This window comes from Protopterus annectens, chromosome 5.part0 (assembly GCF_019279795.1).
Source record: "Protopterus annectens isolate FY-2018-M chromosome 5.part0, PAN1.0, whole genome shotgun sequence".
NCBI classification, from domain to species: Eukaryota; Metazoa; Chordata; order Ceratodontiformes; family Protopteridae; genus Protopterus; species Protopterus annectens.
Window position 1 is genome coordinate 1,417,243,069 of NC_056735.1, and position 17,151 is coordinate 1,417,260,219.

Sequence of the window (17,151 nt, forward strand, 5' to 3'; positions counted from 1 at the left end):
ACGGCCCGCGTGCGTCGGTCCTTGTCCTTCCGTTTCTTAACTAAATGAGAAGTCAGAGTCTCCGACGGCATCTTATATGAAAAACTAGCCCCAAAAAATTCCTCTGCAAACTCCGCCCGACGTCTAAGAGTGTGTCGGTTGAAGAAAGCACAGGCTGAACAGGCCGAGACGTCGTGGTTTGGGCCTAGACAGGGTAGGCAGTAAGAGTATAAATCCTTATGAGGTATTTGTTTCCCACAAGTTAAACAATTATTAACTTTATCTGACATCGGCTGAGGCAAGAAAGAGTCCCCAACGGGGTACTTAGCTTTTTGAAGTCTTCGGTAGCTGAATTACAGGAGCTGGCCGACCGGCACTTGTGAACTGCTTCTGCTTCGGGCACCACGCGGCAAGAAAGACTGAGGAAGATGGCGTTGTCTGATGCTTTTATACCCCAGGCGCTCTGACGTCGGGGAAAGTGCGACATCAACCGACGACAGACCCAGACTTTGGAATCCGGCCGACCGAAGGGCTGCCTGAGGCAGGACAACCCATATGTGATGACTGCAGATGCATCCTTGAAGGACATCTCCAACTATTCGCCTAACTAGAGGCAATCTCTGCTTGACTTACAAAACCATGTCTAACCAATCCCTGTCCATTTTCAACTGGAACATACATCTATGGATGGGAAACGGAAAATTTACCCCAAGACTGCACCCTGTACTGGTCAGAGGCAGCTCATAAATGATTTATCCCAGGCATGGGTCCCCTCAAATTATCCACGATATGTTCCCAGTTATTCTCATTAAGGGTAATACATAATTAATCACTCACAGGATGGGTATGGCCAATTTATAAAACTAAACTGGATAGGTTATTTTGAGCACAAAAAGGGAAATGGCCCTCAGAGGAAGGTAGTGTAGTATCTACCTATGAATCTATAAACTGAATTAAGACAAACAATATTTGTATAATGCCTCCAATGGAAAAAAAAATATAACGGCTTGTTCTCTTTTAAAATGGAATATGTACTGTTGTCACTATGCAATGTGTGATGTTACACAAACTAAAAAATAAGACCCTTCAATAACAGTTTTACCCCAGTGAAAGACGAGGAATAATTTCCAAAAACAAAGAAATAGTAAAAGTGGGCATCCACTAACAAAGAAAGCAAGCCTGTGGAGAATGAGACAACTAATTTGAAATCACAGGGGTGGGGGGTTAAATGCCACTAAAGATCAAAAATGTCCCTGCCACAAACTGTCAAAATACTGCAATCCCCAGAGAGATTTTATAACATAAGGTAGTTACTCACCAAATGCACAAGGTCACAGATATTCCTACTAAACTGTGGAATGGCATTAAATGAGTTCCACCATTAAGTAAAATTGTCAAGAATAAGTTTCTTCCATTTGTTTATTTACCACTCTAATGTGATATTGCCTAAAACAACCTAAAGGGCAGTCTAATACAGGCAAATTTTCAATGCTTTTAAAGCCTTTTCCACTGATACCAATGCCTTCAAATTTAGAAGTTTGTCTTGAAAAGAATAATTTATGAACTTTTCTGGAGTCGTGCTACTCAATCTAATGTCTGAAGTGTCCACTGTAAGAATATGGACAGACAGGGAAGAGCAAAATAAACCCCTTCCAAATCCTCAAGCCACAACTTCCAATTACTTAAGTTCACAGAGAACAGTCACATTGGAACATCCACAAATGTAAATGTTGGAGTAAATTCACTGCTGCAGTCCTTACTTTTTGGGGATATTCTGTCTGCAGCTTGATGGACCTACTTAAGAGGTCTACCTTCCAGCCACTGCTTTGGCCAATCCCTCCTACTGCTACGCAAGGACCTCACTGGTAAAGAGAGAGGTACTGGCAGATACTACCTTAAATTCCTTTTTGCTTAAAAAAAAGACAGGCGAGATGATCTTGCTGGCAAAGCTCTACAGAACCAACAGAAGACAGGGCCCTCCATCTCAATTTCTTGAAAGGGTCTATTTTAGATGCTCAACCACTTAAATGTTCAAATCTCTAAAGGTCGACCTTTAGAGATCGAACAGTTAAGCGATCGAAATTTTACACAAAAAAAAAAAAAAAAAGACTAAAGGGTTTAAGCAGGGGGGCATTCCCCCTACTTTAATACACCAACTCCAAGATCGCGCTACAGTGTAGGGAATGGGAAATTTCCCATTTCCGCACTGAAGTGCGATCTCTGAGTTGGTATATGTAAGTAGCGGGGGGTAGGGGTGCGGGGGCACTTGCCCCCTGCCTAAACCCTTTCTACACGTTTTTTTTATATACATTTTTACTATTTCGAATGTTTAAGTGTTACAATATCTAAGGTCTACCTTTACAGATCGAACATTTAAGCGTTCATTCTAGTAATACAGACCCTCTTGAAAGCATGGCAATGTAGAAAACAAGGGGGCTTGTAGGGAGAGGAGAGGGAAGGTGAACTTGGATAAGATGGGAAGCCACCTGAGCGCAGGGTACCAGGTGAAGCAAGAGGAAAAGGGGGAAGGTGGGAGTTAATTTTAACTCTAAATGATTATATTTGAAATTCAAGATTAATGGCACGTTCCTAGCACCCTTTGCTGTGCTCATCTTACTGCTCACTGCACCTTTGCTGTGCTCATCTTACTGTTCACTGATAAACTCATTATTTCTTTGGAAGATTTCCAAAGCAGAAAAAAAAAAAAAAAAAAAAAAAAAAAAAAACAAAGTGGCTGGCAGAAAAATAAAATCTGGACAGTAAGCCTCAGCAGTAGCAAATTCAAACTAGGCTCTCAAGGAGAGCTCCGGATTGTATCCCTTGCAGAAACTGTACAAAGAGGCCCAGGTTCAACCTCTCAAACAACCTGCAGTATTGAACCCAGCAAGGAAGGCCAAGGTGGCTAGATTGGCTGCATTAGAATAGGCTTTGACATTCCCCATGACAGGTTTGTCAAGCATAACGGCAGTAACAAATGCAATATGCGAGCCATTTAGAAAAGGCTTGCTTATTAATTTTTTCTTCCTAGCTAGGGACACAAACAGCTAATCATATGTTCCAAATAATTTTCTTCTGAACAGACCATTTAAACTATTCACATCCAAACTTTGTAGGATCCTTTCCCATTTATTCTGAGGTTTAGGGAAAATAAGTAAATGGATGGTATGACTCAAGGATATCTCTGCCACGATTACTGGCATGAATGTGCAACTGGTGTGGAGTGACACTCTCCAAGTTGAAAACTAGAGACTGTTCCCAGCACATCGACACTAACCCTGAGATCCACTGTATGGGGCTGACGCATCTGGTTCAAAAATGGACTAGGGTTAATTCTGACAAAATAACTTGAGTTTCATGGTAAATATTCCCTTCTTGGTAGCCTAAAATGAGATACCCAGTCAGAAATGGTTTCAGTGACTATTCTTAGAACACGTAAGCATCCTCCTTTAAGGACAAATAAGAGACCAGGACCAGTTCACATACACAACTTGTGTCATGATCCCCGGAGAAGCACCAGAGGAAGCATTTTTTCAATTTTACTAGGTAAGTTGGCATGATTTTCCTATCATCACGCATAATAGTGAGCATGTCCTGGTTGGGATAAAGTTTAAAAATCATCCTAAATGTCAACCGTAATTTTCAGGTTAGGTTAGAGGGAAATTAGAAGTTATGTACTCACCATAACGTTCCATCTGAGTAGGTGGATTCATTTGTCTGCAACCTGTGGGTTATGGATCCGATATCGGATACGAACCGGCATGGTTTTACCAGCTATGGATCCGAGCTCCTAGCTCCTCCCCTCACCCATAATGCCCTGCTCTCCCTACATGACCTCAGATCAAGTTTGCCCTGAATCAAAATACCCTGAAAGGGGTAACATATAATATGCAGGAAACTGACAAGGCCAGGGGGATAGGAGGGCGGGATGGTTGCAGACAAATGAATCCACCTACTCAGATGGAACGTTATGGAGAGTACATAACTTCTAAATTTGAAGTAGGAGATTCATTTGTCTGCAACCTGTGGGACAGAGTCCCCAGCTACCTGAATCTTGGGCGGCCATCATGGAAGGGTATTCCGGAGCACCGCGGAGCCAAAGGATGCTCTACCTCTAGATGTGATATCCAGCTTGTAATGAGAAATAAAGGTATGGGATGAAGCCCAAGTGGCTGCTGAACAAATGTCATCCAGAGGAATCCTAGCCTTAAAGGCCGCTGAGGAAGAAACTGACCGAGTTGAATGGGCATGGACTCCCTCCGGTGGGGGCCTCCCAGAGGCTTGATAAGCTAGAAGAATACACTGTGAAATCCAGCGAGACAAGGATACTTTGGAAATTGGCTTACCCAGATTGAATTTGGCAAAGGAAATGAATAACTGGTCGGATTGCCTATGACCAGCTGTCCTGTTAAGATAAAAACGAAGCTGCCTGTGAACATCCAAGGAACGCAGCTTGTATTCACCCTTGTTTTGATATTTAGGAAAGAAAACAGGGAGGTTAATGGACTGATTAATATTTGTTTCTGAGGCCACCTTAGGAAGAAAGGAGGGATTGGTCCCGAGGTATACACGGTCCAGATGGAAAATCAAGTAAGGAGGCTTAGAAGATAAGGCTTGAAGTTCAGAAACTCTTTTGGCCGAAGTAATGGCCACTAAGAAAGCAGTCTTAAGGGATAAAAATGTAAGATCTACTGTGGCCGCAGGTTCGAATGGGGGAGCGGTCAAGGCCTGAAGAACCAAGGACAGATCCCAAGGAGGAACCGCTTGCTTGACAGGGGGCCTAAGGAGAAAGGTGCCTTTAAGGAAGACTTTACACAATTTGGCAGACATAAGTGGTCCAGAGTCATGACCAACATGATAGTGAGAAATGGCTGCAAGCTGCACTTTGACCGTGGAACTACTGGCACCATCATTAAAAAGAGTGGTGAGGAAGTCTAGCACCAGAGGAAGGGGAACTGTGAAGGGATCTAGACCTTGCCGCTCCACCCAAATGGAGAACCGTTTCCATTTACTGCGGTAAACTTTCCTGGTAGATGGCTTATGAGCCGCTACCAAGATGGCCTTAACGGGAGACGAGATACCGGGAGTCCTAATTAGGAGTGGAACTGGAGCAGCCAAACAGTTAGCTTCAGGTTGTCCAGATACGGAGTTGGTAGGTTCGATGGATGCGAAATCAGATCCGGAATGGGATCTAGAATCCAAGGTGGATTCACCGAGTGAGACTTTAGGAAAGGGAACCAGATCTGTCGAGGCCAGAATGGGGCAATGAGGATCATTCTGCACCCCAACAGAGAGGCTTTCTGAAGAACTTGGAGCATCAGAGGCAAAGGGGGGGTAAGCATAAAGAAGACCGGGAGGCCAAGGATGCACCAGAGCGTCTCTCGGGGAATCCCCTGGAGGAGGGATTAGAGCGGAAAAACTGTCACACTTGGTGTTTAAGGGAGACGCAACAAGGAGTTCCCCACCGTGCGAAGATACGTTTCCCTACGTGAGCATTGAGAGACTACTCGTACGGGGAGAGAATGGTGCAACTGAGTTTGTCCACCAGGATGTTGGACCGACCCGGAATATGTGTTGCGATGAGAAAGCGGTTGGTGGAGATCGCCCATTCCCACACTTTCATGGCTTCTCGACATAAGGGAAAAGACCTAGTTCCCCCCTGTTTTTTGATGTACCAGACCACAGACATGTTTGTCTGACTGAATCGCAATTGTTCCCAGGGGAAGAAAGGCCTGAAGTGCTCGCAACGCCAAGAGCACTGCTCTCATCTCTAGAACATTGATATGCAGGGAGGTCTCAGAGTCATTCCACGTGCCTTGGACTGTCCTGCCTGCAATATGCCCCCCCCACCCAAGGCGGGAGGCGTCCGTGGTCACCGTGGCGAGAGGGGGAGAAGCACAAAAAGGGCGGCCTCCGTGGAGATCCTGTGAGTGGAGCCACCACAAGAGGGACCGCTTGCAAGCCTTGCTGATCGCAATGGGATGATGCAGAGGTAGATCAAGGTAAGACCACTGAACTTGAAGTGTCCACTGAAGGACCCGCATGTTGAATCTGGCGAGAGGAAGAAGAGATATTGCTGCCGCCATGGACCCTAGAGCCCTCAGGACCAATTCTGCCGGAACAGAGCTGGAGTGGAGGATGGCCCGCACTTGGAGTCGCAAACTCTGAACTCTGTCGGCTGTGAGGAAGGCTCAACTCCCTCGTGTCTAACCTGGCACCTATAAAATCTATCAACTGAGTAGGGGACAGGTTGGATTTTGCTACATTTATCGTGATGCCCAAGCGGGGAGCTAGATGAAGAATGAGTCTCGCGCCAAAGATAGTAGATGCCTTGTTGGGGCGGTAAGGAGCCAGTCGTCCAGGTATGGGAAGACCTGCACCCCCTGAAGCCTCAGGTGGGCCGCAACCACTGCTAATACTTTGGTGAAAACCCTGGGGGCTGTGGTGAGACCAAAGGAAAGGACCCTGAACTGGTAGTGACTGGCTCCCAGCCGGAAGCGAAGAAACCTCCTGGAACATCTGTCCATTAGTATGTGGTAGTACGCATCCTTGAGGTCTATAGAGCACATCCAGTGGTTCTTTCCCAGAAGGGGAAGGATAGATTGTAGGGTGACCATCCGGAACCTCTCTTTGGGAACTGCCAGGTTTAACAGGGACAGGTCTAAAATTGGTCTTAGTTCCCCCGTCTTCTTTGGCACTAAAAAGAACCTGGAGTAGAACCCTGATCCGATCTGGTCTGGGGGGACGGGCTGGATGGCTCTTTTCCCCAGCAGATGGCCAATTTCTGCCGAAGCAGCCTCCCGCTGATCGGGTGGAACGTCGGGGAGGGATTTTAAATTTTGGAAGGTGATGAAAAGGAATCGCGTATCCTCTGGATATAATGCGGAGGACCCAGCGGTCTGATGTTATGGACTCCCAAGCCGCTAGGTGCTCTGAAAAACGTCCCCCGACTGCCTCCTGAGTGGAGCAGTCGGGCAACCCTTCAGGGCTGCTGTGCGGGCCGTTCAGAGAAAGGTTCTCTGGACCCGAAGTTCCTGGGAGCCCCTCTGCCTCTGGGGCGGTGTCCTCCCTGTCCTCCTCTGCCACGGAAGGACTGGTTGTCCGGAGCGGGTTGGGATTGCTGCGACTTCCGGAACCACATCTTCCTCTGGCCCTTTTGGTTCCTAGAGTAGGGCCTCTGGGGCACAGAGAAGCAGATTCCGACGTTAGACAGCGTCTTCCCGTCCTTTTCGCTCTGGGTCAAGGTGTCGCGAACAGTCTTGCCAAAAAGGGCAGAACCATTGAAAGGGGCGTTCGCGAAGGACGCCTTGAAGGGCTCCGTGAAATCGCAATGGCGGAGCCAGGCCTGGCGTCTTGTGACTAGGCCTACTCCTGCAGCTCTAGCGGCTCCCTCAGTAGCATGGGACAGCAACCGCATAGAGGTATTTGTTACGGATCGAAGAGTGGCCATACGGGTAGAGTGCAAGAGTTTGTCCTCTTCCGACATGGACTCAGGGGGGGATGCAGCGTATTCTTTAATAAGATCGCGCTGCATCCTGATCACATGTGCCAAGTAGTTGAGCGCCCTCACTGAGAAGGTCGCAGAACTAAACATTCGCTTCCCCAAGCGGTCCATCATCCGAGACTCCTTGCTCGGAGGGTGGACTGAGGGACTCTCCTGAGCGAGTTTCCTCTTAGTGGCTGCTGTAGTCAACATGGCATCTACAGGGGGCCCCTTACTCCAGTGGGCACGGTCTGCAGGGGGGCTAAGGATTCAATCTGGCAGTTTGGGGATTGGCTCCACGGTGTCCGGTTCCTTCCACGCCCTGGTGGTAATGAGGTCCACCAGGGGGTCGACAGGAGGTGACACCCAAGAGGTAGACGGGCCCGCTTCAAATGCCTCCAAGAACATGGACTCGTCCGAGGAAGACTTTGGGGCAGACCACCCCCCCCTTATGCAAAGCATTTCCATGTCGTCTCCAAAGGAGACATCCTCGGGGGGTTATCTTGGGGAGCCTTCCCCTTCCTCCAAATCCGTGTCTTCAGTTAAAGACTCTGGGGAGTCTATGTGCCTCCTTTTACGCGTATGCTTGCGAGGGGCTTCCTCGGGGGGGCTGTCCGAGGAGCCCTCGCAAGCAGTGTCTTGTTCCAAAGGAACAGCTTGGGGCACTGAAGCGGGCTGTCCCAGTGGCCGGATGGTGAAAGCCTGACCCAGTGCAGATGGAGCGTGGGATGGAGCCGAAGCAAGTGCCGGGGGTCCGGAAGCCCTCAACAGAGCCCTCTCCACTACATCAAAAGCCGAGGGGGAGCCAGCCTCAACCAAAGGATCCGAAAGTCAGCTCCCCCTCTGATCCGAAGAGTGGATCGGAGCCGGCCCTAAGACCCTCGGATCAGAGGGACCAGTGCGCTCCGACAGACGGCGCCGAAGGCAAACTGAATCCCCCGAATCCGAAGCTCGGAGCCAGGCTCAGAGAGGTCGGATCTGAAATACTCGAGGGCAAGGTCGGATCCAAAGTACCTAGTACTATCGGCGCCGACCCACCCCCGGCTCCGAATGCTCCAAACCCGGGTAGCGGGTCGGAGAAGGAGCTATAGGCTTGAAAAATGGGGTCGAGCTCCCCCCCAGGGGGGGGGGGTAGGAGCACTCCCATCTGCATCTGGGCCTGGATGAACCTTCTCATCATCCAGTCCAGATCGGCGTCAGAAAGAGAATAAGTGGATCTCGAAGGGGCTACCGAGGTAGGCCTCGAGTGCCTCCTCGATAGCCTCGACGGAGATCGGGTCTCCTCCTCCTCAGGCCCCGGTGAAAAGCAGACCGGAGCAGAGGGAGGGGACAGCCAGTAGCCAAGGACGCCGGAGAAGCCCGCTTAGCTGGTGGGGCCGAAACGGAGGTCTCGGCCCGCCGCTTGTGGTGCATCTCCCTCCGGTCCTTTTTTCTTGCCTCTCTCTCCTCCAACCCAGTAGCGGGAGGTTGAGTCCCAGGTGGGGGAGAAAGAGCAGGAAAGGCGGGAACCGAAGCCACGGTTCCCACCACAGGAGCGGGAGCCGAAGCCGAGTCCGGGGGCAGAAGTCCCGCCAGGACCAGCTTCGACCTCCGCTCCTTCAATGCCCTGGGGTTGAACCCTGCACAAATGGAACATCCAGAAGTGAGGTGTTCAACCCCAAGGCATCGAACGCACCGAGTGTGGCCATCAGCAGGGGATAGCTTATGGCCACACTCGGAGCACTTGGAGAAAATTGCCTTAGGGGCTTCTGACATGGTAAAGTCTTTTTTTTTTTTTTTTTTTTTTTTTTTTAACAAAAAAAAAACAAAAGACAGAGAAACTGGTACTAAATTAGTACATACACACAAGGCCCCACACAATACACTCACACAGAAACTGCGACCAGCGAGGGGAGGGTAAACTAAAGTTCTTAAAATTAAGAATTTTAAGCTAAAACTAACAAATTATGAAAGGGAACCTAATACAATCACTCAAAAAACACAATAACTATTGAATAAAACGCTTCCTTTGAATACAAAAATTCACTTGGCTGAAGAGCTCAGAATCCAAGACCTGGTTACCAGCGCGGCAAACTAGATATGAGGTCATGTAGGGAGAGCAGGGCATTATGGGTGAGGGGAGGAGCTAGGAGCTTGGATCCATAGCTGGTAAAACCATGCCGGTTCGGATCCGATATCGGATCCATAACCCACAGGTTGCAGACAAATGAATCTCCTACTTCAGATGTACAGTTTTGTACCTACCATAAATGTAGATGTTAGAGTGTTCACAATGCTGTAGTCATTACACTCGGGCCATCCTGCCGTCAGGTGGTCCCCGCAGTCGGCCTGAGTTCCAAAGTCTTGGTCCGGCATCGGTTGCTGTTGCTTCTTCCCCGACATCAGTGCGCCAGGGGTATACAAGATGCATCCAATGCCATTTTCTTCAGTTTTTCTTGCACCAGATGTCAGGTGCCCCCAAGTAGGTAGGCAATACATACTGCCAATAAAACATATATATAAAATAAAAACAATACCTTCAGTTACAAGAAAATACACCACAAAGGTTGTACAGGATAGAAAGGTATAGATAAGTCCAGCTAGGACAGAGGGGATGGAGGGAGGGTAACCTGGACTGCAGCAGTGTGAACACTCGAACATCTACATTTATGGTAGGTACAAAACACAACTATGTTCATCGTGTTACACTGCTGCAGTCATTACACTTGGGTAGAATCCCAAAGCTAAGGTTGGGTGGCTGGTCTATAAAGAGTTAAGATTGGCTATGAGGACCTGCAGAACTGCAGTGGCAAATCCTGCTCTGGATTTAGAGTAAAGAGGCAAGTGGTAATGCTTGGCAAAGGTGTGCACTGAACTCCAAATTGCAGCCTCCAAAATTTCCTTGGTTGGTACTCCTCTGAGAAAGGCTGTTCAAGTGGCCGTTGCTCTGGTAGAATGTGTCCTAATGTTATCAGGGACTGATTTTCCATGCTGTGTGTAGCAGTAACGAATACAGTGTCCTATCCATTTGGAGACAGTCTGCTTTGAGATGGCCTTGCCCTGTGATCCTGCAGTTTTCCTGAAAGCTTTTGTTTTGTCCTGTGATCCTGCAGTTTTCCTGAAAGCTATTGTTTTGTCCAAGTAGAAGCTTAGCTGCCTGTGTATGTCCAAAGAATGCAGAAGTTTCTCCCCTTTATTCTGGGGGTTTGCATAAAAAGTTGGCAAATGGATGGTTTGGTTAAGAGCCACACTAGATACCACCTTTGGCATGAAGCTAGGGTTTGTCCTTAAAGAAACCCTGTCCTGATGAAAAATTATAAAAGGTTCCACTGCCATTAATGCCTGTAGCTCTGAGACTCTTCGTGCTGAAGTTACTGCCAGGAACAGAGCTGTTTTCCATGATACAAATTTTAGATCGGCTGTATTGGCTGGCTCAAAAGGTGGCAGGGTCAGTTTTTCCAAAACAAAATTGAGGTCCCAAGTTGGTGTTGGTGCTCTCCGGGGCAGTCCTATGTTTTTAGCCCCTCTGAGGTACTGCTTTAGCAAGGGATGAAAGAATAAAGGAGGATCCGTGTTGTAATGTGCTGAAATGGCAGAGGCGTGGATCTTAACTGATGAGAAGGATAGGCCTTTGTCCAGCATCTCAGTTAAGTATTGCAAAATCTGAGGAATGTTTGGGACAAGAGGATTAAGGCTTTGAGCCTGGTTCCAGGCACAGAATCTCTTCCATTTTTCTGAGTAAGATTTCCTGATGCTAGGCCTCCTGGCCACCAAAATGACATCCATAACAGCTTTAGAGAGAGCTGTTGCCTGTTTGACTAATGAATCTGCCATCCAGCCAGGTTTAGGGTTTTGAGCTGACCGTGCAGGATCCGATTGTTTTGTCGAGTCAAAAGGTGTGAAATTTGAGGCAAAATCCATGGTGGGCCTTGAGCTAAGTTCTTTAAGATTGGGTACCAGTGCTGGCGTGGCCAGTCTGGAGCAATCAAGATCATCTGTGTTTTTCTTGTCTGGCTTTTAGGAGTACCTTTGAAAGGAGAGGCAGTGGTGGGAAGGCATAAACTTTTAGGCTTTTCCAGCTGAATGAGAGAGCATCCACCTTCCATGCTTGTGTGTAGTAAGTCCTTGTGCAGAATTTTTGTAGTTAGCAATTCAGAGGGGAGGCAAAAAGAACTATGTCTGGGCATCCCCATTTTTGCATTACCATGCTGAAGATTTGTGGATTCCATTTCCATTCGTGAGGGTCCATGATATTTCTGCTTAGATCGTCTGCCAGAGTATTTTTCTTTCCTGGCAGGAATTGTGCTTGCAGATGAACTTAAGTTAGAGGCTTTAATGGTGAGTTGTGAAGGCCTGAAAACACCCTCAGAAGCAGATGCCTGCTCAGCGGCTCCGAACCCATCTGAGGAACTAGTTTCCGTAGGCCCAATACCTTGAGTTTCCAAAGGCCTAGTTGTCTCCACGTGGGAGACAAAGGCGGCCTGTGGCTCTGAGGTAGCGGGTGTCAGGGGCTGCGAAAGCGCCTCATTGAGAACCGGCGACTGGTCTAGAAGAGGCTTCGTCTTCAGTTTTGGACCTCGGATGCCTGTCTTTATCCTTGTCTTTGCGTTTTTTTCAGAACTGTGGTAGTCGGTTGATCCGATGGCATAGTACAATTGAACCTTCGGCCAAGGTAGTGCAAAGCAAAATCAAAACGTCGCTTTTAGTGCGTTTGTTAAATCTAGCACAAAACCGACTAGTGACGTCGTGATCAGGGCCTAGGCATGGAATACAGTAAGAGTGAAGTCCTTATGAGGTATTTGCTTCCCACAAGAAATACAATTATTAACTTTTTCTGACATCGGTCCGAGGCAAGAAAAAAAGTTTCCCCAACGGGGTACTTCGCTTTAATGAAGACTTCGGATCTGAAATTTGACTTCGAAAATCTCAGGAGTCGGCCGACCGGCACTTGCGAACTGCTTTTACTTCGGGCACCGCGCGACAAGAAAGACATAAGAAAATGGTGTCGGATGCATCTTGTATACCCCTGGCGCACTGACGTCAGGGAAGAAGCGACAGCAACCGACACCAGACCAAGACTTTGGAACTCTGGCCGACTGGGGGACTGTCTGATGGCAGGATGGCCCAAGTGTAATGACTGCAGCAGTGTAACACGATGAACATTTGTTCTGAGTGAGAAGATCCATGCAAAAAGGTGACATCTTTTGTCTTTCCCTTGCTAGGCTTAGCAGGAAGGAGAGGTAGTGCTGTCTGAGCCAAAAGGGAGTTTATCAGAATGGCTCTTGGCTTGTCCTTTTTGAACTTTTGGTGATCAGGTGCACAGGAGGTAAAAAAGCAGTAAACTAGTCCACTGGAGGAAGAAAAGTACAGTTTTGTACCTACCATAAATGTAGATGTTAGAGTGCTAATACAGCTGCAGTCATAATAGATGGGTTCTCCTGCCGTCAGGCGGGTCCTCGGTCGGCCGAATTCCAAAGTCTAGGTCCAGCGTCGGTTGTCATCGCCTCTTCCCTGACATCAGTGCGACAGGGGTATAAAAGAACCAGCCGACGCCATTTTCTTCAGTTTTTCTTGCCCCAGATGTCAGGTGCCCCCAGAAGGAAGGCAATACATAAATTTATGTAATAAAGCAATGCAATATAATCAAAATACAGTAGTTGCAAGCAAATACACCATAAACGAATACCCCAATCAGGTTGTACGAGGAGGTGTTAGCCAATAGGCCTGTCCCAAGAGGGGAAGGAGGGAGGGAAACCTGGACTGCAGCTGTATTAGCACTCTTAACTTCTACATTTATGGTAGGTACAAAACTGTACTATGTTCATCGTGCATACAGCTGCAGTCATAACAGATAGGTAGAATCCCAAAGCTAAGAAAGGGGTGGTAGGCACTAGGTGGAACTAGGAGGAGCCAGGATGCCCTGCAAGACTGCAGTGGCAAAGCCTGCTCTGGTTTTGGAGTATAATGGTAGGTGGTAGTGCTTAGAGAAGGTATGCACAGAACTCCAAGTGGCTGCTTCCAAAATATCTTTGGTAGGAACTCCTCTGAGGAAAGCTGCAGAGGTAGCTGTGGCCCTTGTGGAGTGAGATCTGATGCCTGTAGGTACAGTTTTGCCATGAAAAGAATAGCAAAAACATATGCAGTGGGCTATCCATTTTGAGATTGTCTGTTTGGAAATTGGCTTTCCTGGAGTTCCTACAGCATAGGACACAAAGAGCTGTTCTGATTTTCTGAAAGGCTTTGTTCTGTCCAAATAATAACACAGTTGTCTATGGATGTCCAAGGAATGTAGTAATCTCTCCCCTTTGTTTTGAGGATTAGGATAAAAGGTAGGTAAGTGTATGGCCTGATTCAAAGCTACCCTGGATACCAGTTTAGGCATAAAGGACGGGTTGGTTCATAAGGAAACTCTGTCCTGATGGAAGATAAAAGGCTGCACCACCATGAGAGCTTGTAGTTCTGAAACTCTACGAGCTGAGGTAATAGCCAGAAGGAAAGCTGTTACCTCAGGACAAATATTGCAAATCTGATGAGGCAGCTGGCTCAAAGGGAGGCAAGGTCAGTTTTTCCAGAACGAAATTGAGATCCCAAGCAAGTATTGGTCGCTTCCTTGGGGGTCTTAGATTCTTAGCCCCTCTGAGGAACTGTCTTAAGAGAGGGTGAGAGAATAAGGGTGGATCAGTGTTGTATTCTGCAGAAATGGCTGAGGCATGGATTTTGATAGAGAATGAAAGTCCACTGCTTAACAGCTCCGATACTGTAGTATTTGAGGTAAATTCAGTTTTCCGGGATCCTGGCCCTTTTTCTCATTCCAGACACAAAATCGTTTCCATTTTGCGGAGTAAGCTTTTCTAGTGGACAGCGTTCTGGCCTCCAAAATGACATCCTGCACCTCCTTGGAGAGTAGGGTCTGTTGTGATGCTAAGGAATCTTCCATGTGGCTAGATTGAGTGTTTTTAGCTGGCTGTGTAGAGTTTTGAAGCTGCGCTGAGTCAGGAGAACAGGCATTAGAGGCAGGGTCCATGGTGGGGAACGAGTCAGGCTCCTCGGGAGTGGGTACCAGTGTCGTCTTGGCCAGTCTGGAGCAATGAGAATCATCTTTGGTCTGTCTGCTCTGGTTTTCAGTAGAACTTTGGGCAGCAGAAGAAGAGGTGGGAAGGCATAAACTGTCATTGTTGTCCAGCTGAAAGAGAAAGTGTCCACTCTCCAGGCCTTTGGGTGAAAAATCCTTGAGCAGAATTTTGTCAATTGGTGATTTTTGTGGGAGGCAAAGATATCTAGGTCTGGCCGTCCCCATGCTTGGATTATTTCTGTAAAAACTTTTGGATGCAACTTCCATTCGTGTGGATCTGTCATATTTCTGCTTAGATTGTCTATCAGCGTGTTTTCCTTGCCTGGCAGGTACTGTGCATGTAGTTCGATTTGTAAGTCCATGGCCCTGTTCCAAAGTGACATGGCCAGTCTGCATAGAGGGTATGAATGCGTTCCTCCCTGCTTGTTTATGTACCACATAACTGTGGTGTTGTCCGTTCTTATCAATAATTGACCTGGTTGTAGAAGGTCCTTGAAAGCTATAATAGCATTTACTACTGCTAGCATTTCCTTTTGATTGATGTGAAGGTGCTTTTCTTTTTGGGACCATTTGCCCTGAATGCACCGATCTGTCATGTGCGCCCCCCCCCCCCCCCCAGCCGTAGTCCGAGGCGTCTGTTGTGATGACTTGATTTGCTTGAGGCTTGCTGAATGGAAGACCTGTGTTTGTTTGGCATGCTTGAGCCCACCACAGAAATTCCTTTTGTAAACATGGAATTAGTGGCATTATTGTTTCCAAACTGTGGCTGTGTTGAGACCATAGGTTTTTTTCAGGTACCATTGAAGTTTCCTCATATGCAGCTTTGCACATGGGATTAGTAAGATGCAAGATGCCATGCATCCCAGAGCCTGCAGGATTTTCCTTGCAGTCAGCCTGGTGCAATTTGCTAGTGCTCTGAAGTATTGAGTTAGTTGCCCTTGCTTCTCTGGCGTGAGGTAGGCCATCTGGGTGTTTGTGTCCAAGTTGGCACCCAGGAAAATAATCTTCCGAGAGGGTATTAGCCTTGATTTCTTTTTGTTGACTGTGTATCCCAGAGAGTTCAACAACCTCATTACATAAGCCAGATGTTTCAGGAGAATGTGCTTGTTGTCCGCTTGGATCAGGCAGTCATCCAAATAGGGGTATATTTGTATCCCTTGAAGTCTGCAGTACGCAATTACTGATGCCAGGCATTTCGTGGATACTCTGGGCGCAGTAGATAAGCCAAAGGGCAATGCAGAGAATTGATAATGGGTTGAACCTGCAAGAAATCGGAGGTATCTTCTGCAATTTTGTCTGATTGGGACATGCAGGTATGCCTCCTTGAGGTCTATTGTTACCAGCCAAGACTCCTTGCCCAGCATGGGAAGAAGCTGCTGTAGAGTGAGCATCTTGAATTTTGGTACGAGTAGAAATGTGTTTAGGATGGATAGGTCCAAAATAGGTCTCCAATCTTTTCCCTTCCTTGGTACCAGGAATAGTCTGGAATAAAAACCATGACCTTGTTTGTGCGTTGGTACCTCTTGAATCGCTTTCATGTCTATGAGATCTGTAATTTGCTTTTGTGCCTCTGCCCTTTGTGTGGCAGGCTCGGCATGCCTCTCATTTTTGAAAGGATGTGAAAATGGAATCTGTAGCATCTGTTTATAATGTCCAGGATCCATTTGTCTTTTGTGACAATATGCCAATTATTTGAAAATAATGCCAGTTTTCCTCCTAAGGGGGCTGCCATTTGAGTCTTGCTTGGCATGCAAAGGGGAAAGTCATTGGGTTTGCTTTCTGAATGATTGCGAGTTATCCTCACCTCTTTGTGTAGGAGCTTGCCACTGTCTGCCTCTAAACGATCCTTGGGATTGTCCTCTGCCCCTCGGGTGCCTGTATCTACCTCTTTGGGGTCTGTCCATGGCTGGAAAGGACCAATTTTTGGAAGGCCAATTTCTACTGAAACGTGGGGGTTGTACCTGTAGAAAATCCTTCACAGTTTGCATTGATTTAGCTTTTTCCTCCATTTTCCTTAATACCTCCTCAGCATTAGCACCAAATAATACATCCTTTTGTAGAGGAGCATCTAGTAATTTAGCTTTGACATGATCAGGCAAGGTTTGTTCCTTGAACCAGGCATGTCTACGTATGACTGATCCTGTAACAGCAGCTCTACAGGAGGCCTCTAGAGCATCAAAACCACATTGTAGGGTATGCTTACCCACTTGTTCTGCATAATGCATCAAATCCTGCAACTCCTTCAAGTCTGGTTGTTCAGGTTGTGACATTTTACTTTTCAATTGTGATAACAAAAACTGTTGGTATTTTAGCATATGGAACTGACAGTTTAAGGCCCTCATGGTTAAGGTAGCCGAGGTATATACCTTTTTTCCCCACCTTTCTAAGGATCTGGAATCTCTCTCGGAAGGTAATGGATTTTCAGCAGTGGAGGCCTTAACTCCCTTGGGGCCCTGTAAGACGGTTTCTGGGTCAGCAGCATGGCTTTTGTATAGAAATTGGTGTGAGTCAGGGACCCTGTCAGGCTTGACTGGGGCTGGAGGCAGAGAATCCGGGTTAAGGCAGGCCTCAGAGTAAACATCATCTAGGATGTCCAAGACAGGAGGTATAGCCAGAGGTCTGTGCTGAGGTAGCAAGAGAA

At 47.3% G+C, this 17,151-nt stretch overlaps 1 protein-coding gene across 1 annotated transcript in view; it reads right to left on the reverse strand.

Moving 5' to 3' along the window:
- The window catches only part of FAM76B (family with sequence similarity 76 member B), a gene marked incomplete in the record, with an annotated part of 994,273 nt that overhangs the window by 837,115 nt on the left and 140,007 nt on the right, over positions 1–17,151 (reverse strand).